The sequence below is a fragment of the Sinocyclocheilus anshuiensis genome, unplaced genomic scaffold (genome assembly GCF_001515605.1).
Source record: "Sinocyclocheilus anshuiensis isolate Anshui unplaced genomic scaffold, SAMN03320099.WGS_v1.1 scaffold1838, whole genome shotgun sequence".
Taxonomy (NCBI): Eukaryota; Metazoa; Chordata; class Actinopteri; order Cypriniformes; family Cyprinidae; genus Sinocyclocheilus; species Sinocyclocheilus anshuiensis.
In genome coordinates, this window is record NW_015546122.1 from 122488 (window position 1) to 131478 (window position 8991).

Sequence of the window (8991 nt, forward strand, 5' to 3'; positions counted from 1 at the left end):
ACTGACGATGTTGGCGTCAGGACCGTTTAGTCGAGGTCCTCTTCGACAAAATAATGGTCCGCAGATCCGTCTTCGGTCTAGAAGACCCCGACTGAGAGCGTCGCCCCGACCCCCGTTCTTTCTGTGGAGGGGTGCAGGTTGCAACGCTCTCTTTTTGAGACTGGCGGTATGAGGAGCTTGATGGCTAGGGCTGCTCCCGCTCAGCAGCCCCATGGGCCTGGGAGCGACGAGGGAGGAACCTGGTATGCTTGTAACACCGCCATGGTGTGCAAACATGCGCCAGCCTGACCTACCGCCGTATAAGCTTTCCCAACCAGCCTCGATGTAAGCCTAACGGGCCTGGTGGGAAGCTTCGGGGCCTTCAGGGACGATGCTGAGGATGGGGAGAGATAGCTCGCAAGCGTCTGCTCCACCACTGGCATCGCCCCATATCTCTTCTCATTCAGCCCCACGATGTTGGAATAATTCGAGACTGTGGGGCTGTAGATACGGGATGAATACGGTTTCTCCCACGATCTTGACACCTCGGCATGGAGATCGGGGAAAAACGGAAGGCCCTGTCGTGAAGGCTGTGATCTAGCTCTCAGGAAACGCTCATCTAATTTGCTTTTAGGACGAGCGTCCTGTTTCTCAGCTGGCCAATCAATATTTAATTTGGCTACAGCACGAGTCACAACCTCCACAAGCTCCTCATACGCGAGAGACTGTGGTGGCGAGTCCACAGTCTTCTCTGTCTCGACACTCATCACATCCAACTCCTCGGAGGAAGACAGATGAAGTGTCTGGCTCTCTCTCCGGGGGGAAGAAACCGCAGCACGGGCTTCCGAACCCTGAGAGGGAGCCGCGGATCTAGTGGGTGAGGACCGAGAAAAGGACAAGCCCGTCTCGGATCCCTCTGCTAAATCCACTTGCAATCCCCATGACAACAGTCTACGCTGCGCCTCGGCAACAGCGGGACCGCTGCCAGCGGGATCGCGAGCCTGGCCGCTCTCATCAAACACGGCCAGGCGAGAGAGTAGCACGCGCAGCGAGCGCAACTCGCAGTCATGACAATCAGCTCCCTCGAGAGCTGACCGTGCATGCTCCGCTCCTAAACAAACAACACACAGATCGTGTGTATCAACCGCCACCAGATATCGTGGGCAGGGAGGAACACAACATTCGTAATGCCGTTCGCTCGCCATAGACTTTGACTTTGCTTTTTTTGACATGATATGAATGCTTGTGCTGACAGACAACAATAAATAGGACTGACACATACACAGAGTGCTACTGAAGAGCAGAAGCTGACTTGCGCTCTGCCGGATGCGCTTTTATACTTTCTGGTGCTTACGTCACCCCGCTCGTGACGTCTCGCTGCTCCATTGGGCTGATTGTACACGTGCTTCACAACGCGGTCACGCAGGGGCGTACGCAAAGCGATTCTCGACGCAACTCGAGTTTCTGAAGGGGAACTCCAATTTCAAGAGTATGTATGTTAAGACAACCATTTAAAACCATTTTGAAGTTGATAACTTTAACCACATTTTTTTTTTTTTCTGATGATGATGTTAAAAATCTTCTGGGCTGTGTTTTCCAAAAGCATTATAATCTTAATTAGGTCGTAGAACCATTGCCACCAATGGTCTCTACGATGAACTTAGCTTACGATGCTTTTGGGAAACGCCGGCCCTGGACCGTACAAGTCATGTTTTTCTTGGACAATTGAAAAACAGAAAAACAGGCATGAAGTAATCGAGATGTATTTTAGTCACATTATTAAGTCATGTAAACACCGTAATCCATCATCCTACAGCAAACTATTTGACGACACATTCTATGTTTGTGAACTTGTAAAAATAAAAAATAAATATAATTATTAAATAACAGCTAAACTATAAAAATAGATGTGAATATATTGCTTTCCTATATTATGTGGAATTTAGTACTAATCTGGTTCTATGAACAAGAATATGAATCAAACAGTTTTATAAACATCTTAATTTTTAGATTATCTTGTTGGGAAAAAAAAGAAAACAGTGAGAAACAGACTATTTCCCTCCATATAAATGTAGGTAATGCCAGACGTGAAGCCCCCTTGCATAAATAACTACAAGAGTTGCTTTAACACAGAAGTGCACATGTCAACTCTGAATGCCTTTAATGACAAACATCTTCTCAGATCAGTAGCTATTGTTCGATTTTGCAATATGACATTTATAAGTCAGCTTAGTATGTAGAACCTGCCATTCATGACTAGCAGAATAAATAAAGCTCCTACCTTCACAAGTTTGGAAAATAATTTTCAGTTTGCATTTAAAGGACACACTAGCTACTGCCGCCGACATTTGCCAGTCATTTTTCTCCCTAGCTACTGGATTAACTTGGCCTTACTCCAGATGTTTGAATAATGTGGAAGAAGTGTGGAAGGCAGAAGAAAAATGACTGCACTGTAGTCAGGGGTGTAGAAAGGGAGTATGCAACACAAAATCATAAAATCATTTTTAAATATGCATCCTATACATCTTACAATTATTAAGCTACAATTATGTTTCTAAAATTGCTTCTAAATGGCTTCATGTGGGCATATTTTTTTATTTGATAAAGTATGTCATCAAAACAGCGGGGTGTATTACATAAGAAGGAGGAGGGAGATTGAAAGTATGTGTTAAAAGAGGATGTCCATGTAGATAAAGAAAGGCTTTGTGAATAACTGACGCTGTGGGAACACCCTCCAGGTGTGGTTTTTCTAGAAACATTTGTTGGCTGATCAAATCACAATCTTTGATTTGTAGCCACAACACTTTTATTTCAACCATCAAAACCAATGTAAACCTAAACCTCATTTGGTTGACATAAATCCTTAACAACCTCACAGGACAAAAAATGTGCACCCTCAAACATGGTATATATAACAACCATCCTGCAACAGCAGACTCCATCCTGAGTAACACCATGAGGAATACGAGTCTGACAGCATCTGCCCATATTCCTTAGTGTATGGTGAGGACAGGGAACTCCCTGATTGTTGACACACCACTGAAACTGTCTCATGTGAAGAAGGTCCAGTGGAAAAACCAGTAAGACTGCAGCCATGCCTTATTTAGTAATTGGTACTCACTTTCACCGATGACGTTGTGATTTTTGGAACACCTGTCACTTAAGGTGCAGTTATGAGTACATCAGATGACCACTTCTCCCCTTCTTTAGTTTGGGGCACTAGTCAAGGACTTTTACCTTGGCAGTATGAGAACACTCCTAAAATGGAACCGTTTAACAGTTTAGAATTAATGTAGACTGAGTTGGTCAACAAGCCTTTTGGCTTAACATCTTAACGTTATCTCACCAATCTTTCAGATGAATCTGTATATGACTGTATTATCAACACAAGGAAGACACAAGTTTAATAAAATACATTGTATTAACAAAAGATAAATGAGTATTCAACAACTACTAAATGAATACAGTGAATGAAAAAGGAATAAAGTGCATGAGATGCATAAAATGTCAGTGATTAAGTTGTGTGTTGCTATGGCAGAGTTATGTTATCTTATGAGAAGATAAACTATTGCTTGTCTGAAAATAATAAGGTGAAGAACCAAACAAATCAAATAAACAAAAGATTATTTGTTCTTAACTGATATATAACATTTAATTTATATTATCAGTATATGACTTTCAAATTTACATCAATGCCAAGGTCTCTGGAAAGAGGTTTGGATAAATTATATTTACGTTGTTTGTAGTTGAGTGAGCACTCCAGTGGCAGTGACTTCTTGTTTATACGTATTCTGCCTCTCTGGGCCAGAGACTCAGAACTTGGTTAATCCACTTTGTCTCTCTAGGATGGAGACTTGGTACGTGCTGCATCTGTTGTTGTCTCACTGGACAAAGACTTTGAACTTAAGGTATTTGTTGGAGGCTCAGAATGTGGTCATATCTATTGTTACCTCAAAACCCGGAGACTCTAATCATAGTTTTTCTGTTAGGGTACTTTCACACCAAATCAGAGTTCAGTTGTTCCCTCCTCCCACTGCCCCCACTAGTTTGTGTTCACACAGTGTTTTTGGTGCCAAACCACAGTACGTTTGCGTCATCAGAGTGGCAGCTGTTTACCCGTTACTAAGTAACTGTCATGAAACTGAACAAGGACACAAAGGTTGGGGATCCAGATGCAGTGTTTATTGAAGTGGTAATCAACAAATGTAATCTAAAGGCAGGCAAAGGTCATACACAATAAACAATCTAAAACAACAACAGAGCAAGGGGCTGAGGCAAAAAGAGTAATCTGGAAAACAGGCAGAATAACAAGACCAGGAACCAAGACATGGGAGAGCAAGGACACAAGGCTTAGAATTGCAGTAATGACACATACAAGACTGCGTTAACCAGGCTTTTATAGGGTGAGCTAACAGGGTAAATGAGACACAGGTGAATGCAATCAGTGATGATGAGTCCAGGCAAAGGATTATGGGAAATGAAGTGACCGTGATCGTGACATAGCCCCATTCCTAAGGAGTGGCTTCCAGACATTCCTAACATGGTGAGAAAATTCCAGGAGGGAGGCAGAGTGGAGATGGAATAGGGGAGGGATGGAGGGCCAGGTCCATGGAGTGGAAGAAATGGAGACATGGGTGGAACAGGGCAGGAGGTCAGGGCGGAGGAGACTGCCAAAGACCACCAGGGCTGAGCAGAAGAACACTGGGGTGAGGCAGGTGGAGCTGAAGACCACCAAAGCAGAGCAAATGGGTCTGAAGACCCCCAAGGCAGATCAGGCATAATTGAAAACCACCATGGTGGATCTGAAGGCCACAAAGGCAGAGCATACAGAACTGCAACAGAAAGCACAGAGAGGTTAGAAACAGCTCCTGAGTCCATAACAGGACAATAAGGGAGTTCAGAAACGACTTTCATGGTCGTGTCACGAAAGGCTAAGTGCTCAGAGACTGCCTCCATGGCCATGGATTCCATCACCTCAGAAGTGTGCATAGCCCAGACACACAAAATGCGACCACCATTACAGGAAGGGCAGCGGAAGGTGCGAGAACCTCTGAAATTGCCGGGCTTGAGAACGCTGTGGAGCTGGGGATGCCGTCCACCCGTACCAACATTAGTGATGGGTCCGCCAAACTGGAAGCCAGCCTCAAACGCCTGTGGAATGCCTTGGTGTCTTCAAATGCAACATTTGCAATGACCGGGAACACTGGAGTGGCATCCGTGATGGCTGAAGACTGTGGTGTCACATCCATGATGGCTGGAGGCTCTGGAGTGGCATCCATCTTGTGAAGAGGCTCTGGTGTGGAGATAACTAGACTGGAAGGTACTGAGAGTACAAGACTAGCGACCATCAGAACTGTATGCTGGTGACTGTGATATGCCAAGCTCCATGGCCACTGGAGCTTGGTGTTTGGTGTGTGGTGTGTGCTGCCCCTCCACCCCACAGGTGAATGCAATCAGTGATGATGAGTCCGGGCAAAGGATTATGGGAAATGAAGTTCAAGACTCATTGACAGAGGTACTGTATGGGATGGAGTGCCCTCTGGTGGCTATCAAGGACGCGCCAGCTGGTGATTTGTGACCGTAACGACCAATGTTCCCTCTAAGCTGCACGCATGCACGGCCACACACTTCTTACGTCTCAACCACGCAGAAGAAATAATATGCCACGCACAAGCAAAAATGAGTTGGGAAAACCATTTGATTGAATTCTAGTAAATGCTAAATAATTCTCGGCCAAACTGCTACAGTATAGAGTTGGTGTCACTATAGAGTCGCTAACCAGTAAATGCGGTTTACAGGTTTCATAGAAAGAGAATGATGTGTGTCAAATGAGGCGCTGTAGACATCGAATATGTTAATGGTTGCGGACGAAATAGCTCAACACGAGAGCAAACGCAATGACAGGTGAAATAAAACGCCATATTTGAAAGAAGAGTGGCTTGATTAAGTGGTGGAAATTATATTATATTATATTATATTACATTATATTATATTTAGGGCTGTCAGTTTAACATGTTGACTTAAAGGGGACCTATTATGCAAAAATCACTTTTATAAGGTGTTTGAACACAGGTGTGTGGCTGCAGTGTCTGGAAACAACCAGCCTATAATAGTAAAAATCCACCCACTCATTTTTTTTATAATCTCAATAAATCCTAAACAGTCTCTCAGAGCAAGCGATTCCAGATTTCTCCCTTGGTACACGTCACCATAGGGAAAAAGTCCCGCCCATTTGTGAAGCTCTCTGCCCTATTAGCATAGACACAGGCCTGAGTGAGAAGCAGCGGTCCGCCATTACTGGAGATATACAATTCCAGCGCCAAAGAGTCAATACAAGTGTTGTGTTTTGGGATGCAGCAATGAACATAGCATCTCCATAGACTCCCTCCATCTGAGCCGCTAAGGACACTGGTTTGGTTTCATTTTCAAAGGAAATGTTCCGGAAAAAAATCGATAAAGTCATGCCAATCATTTTACACCGGACTGCATCACAAACAAGGGTCAATTCAACGCTGGATTTTTAGTCTGATTCTGAAAGAGGGATCAATACCAACGTTTCGTGCGTGAACGTCAGATCTAGACAAAGTAAGCGCTTCATATTTTGTTTTCAAATTGCCTTTCTGAAAGAGCTTCTTGGCACTCTGTGAGGCTAATGTTACTAAAGCTACCATCGCCTCTCCCTGTTTTCACTGATGCTGCCTTCACATGCTACCAGAACGATCGTAAATAGGAATGTGGTAGTTAAAAATTGCATATGAAAGCAATGTGAGTCGATCGCTTGAGAGTTTCTGACAGTTTCAGTGCGTGAGATAGTTGTGTGTTGCGGGTGTGCCGGCGGGAGCATTAGCTCTTGAAGCTCCACCCTCTTCTGAAAAGGGGGCCGCGAGCATCAGCTCATTTGCATTTAAAGGGACAAACACAAAAATGGCGCGTATTGGCTCATACCCTAAAAGTGGCAAATTAAACAAGCTATAAAAAATTATCTGTGGGGTATTTTGAGCTAAAACTTCACATACACACTCTGGGGACATCAGAGACGTATTTTACATCTTGTAAAAAGGGGCATAATAGGTCCCCTTTAATTAATTAGTAATGAAAAAATAACACAATTAAAATATATATTTTAACGCTGTTAATGCACTGGCCCCACCCCCAGATCTGTACATCATCTTACATTTCATACAGTTGACTGTTGACAAATAAGATGCAGGGCAACAACTCCATGAATGCAGTTATGCCCCAAAATTCAAGATATTGGGGCAAAAAATGCCCCTGTATGAGTTTTTGTCTCATATTTATATCATATGATAAGCGATATCACACGAGCAGCGAGAGCAATATCACACGCTGTTTTTGTCACGAAGAACACAAGTGCAAATGTGATTTTATACAACAGTAAATAAGAAGTTAATATTGTGTTATATTTTAAACACAATATTGTGTTTTTGTTCAATTTTGCCAACGAAAATATTACCTATAAAGCAGAATTGTTGTGCGTCTGTGAGTAACACAGCGGTGATTCGTTTCTGAATTAATCCTCGTTTTGAACAAATTGTGTGAACCAGTGATTCAAAGGCCCATTCATAGAGAGAACCGTTTACTTAATTCCTGAATGAATCAGACGTTCAAACGAATCGAGTCATAAAGACATTTACCGCCACCTGCTGGCAGTTTTAGTTTCTTCTTTAGAGTATAATTTCATTTGATTTATAATACTCACATTTGTAAACACCCGCGTCGCTGTTCTCCATCACGTTCGATGATGACGTATCCTCTCCCGTGGGCTTCTGGGATAGACAGGGTGTCTACAGATATGAACAAGTTAAATTTAAGACTTTTTAAGACCTTTTTAATACCACTTTATGTGAAATTTAAGACCAAGCCTGTAATGGAAATACACATTATATTACATACGTATATGTAATATTTAACACGTTTAAATGTAAAAAGAAAACAAAATATCATCACTGTCAAAAATGCTATTTGTTATTACGATATACAGTGAACTTTTCATATCAGCAGACAAAGACTTTTTAAGGCCTTATTTTAGGAAAACTTTATTTAAGGACCCGCGGCCACCCTGATAGAAAAGTGAACACTTTAGAATCTGGGCTGAAGCAGTAGGACATCCGGGGATTTATAAATCTCGCCTACTCTTTTATGAATACTGCGGTTTTCGAAAACATACTTCTTTCTTCATGTACTCTTTTCTCCTACTATATAGTAGGTAAGTAGGCATATTAGAACGCAAATTAAGTATACGTACGTCTGAATCTCGTGATAATTAGTGCCCCAGCCAGGTAATTCTTGCCTACATACTTCTTTCTTCATGTACTCTTTTCTCCTACTATATAGTAGGTAAGTAGGCATATTAGAACGCAAATTAAGTATACGTACGTCCGAATCTTGCGAGAATTAGTTCAATTTTCGCCTACTCTTTTATGAATACTGAGGATTCAAACATACAGTAGGTGGACAACCAAAACGGCTATTACCGCCGCGTGTACAGCCGCCGCAGCACCACGGCGTTAACTGCAAGTCAGTCGCGTGTTAAAGTCGTTCACGAAACTACCGCCAGGTGGTGCAAAGGGAAAGTTTGCAAACTGACTGAAATTATATTATATTTTGTTTTGTAAACAGAGATCAAATAATGAAATAAAACAACAATAACATAATATAACATTATAACATCCTTAAAAATCATTAGAAAATTTACAGTGAGGGTTAATTTCAAAACGTGGGACAGCCTAGCACATAAAAAAAAAAAAATAATTAAATTTACACAAAGGCTCTTACTGCATGTTATGTTTATTAAACAGTCATTATGAAAACCATTAAAATTACACAATTTCCTTATGTTGTATTAAGGGGCTTTCATTTCAATCTACAGGCTAAAGTTTTTGAACGAAAAATCCTGACCTTAGCCGTTGGTCCTGTGTACAAGGCTGCATGTTCATGAGATTCTACTCGCATCGCAATTTACTCTGACACACCATAAAATATATATATATA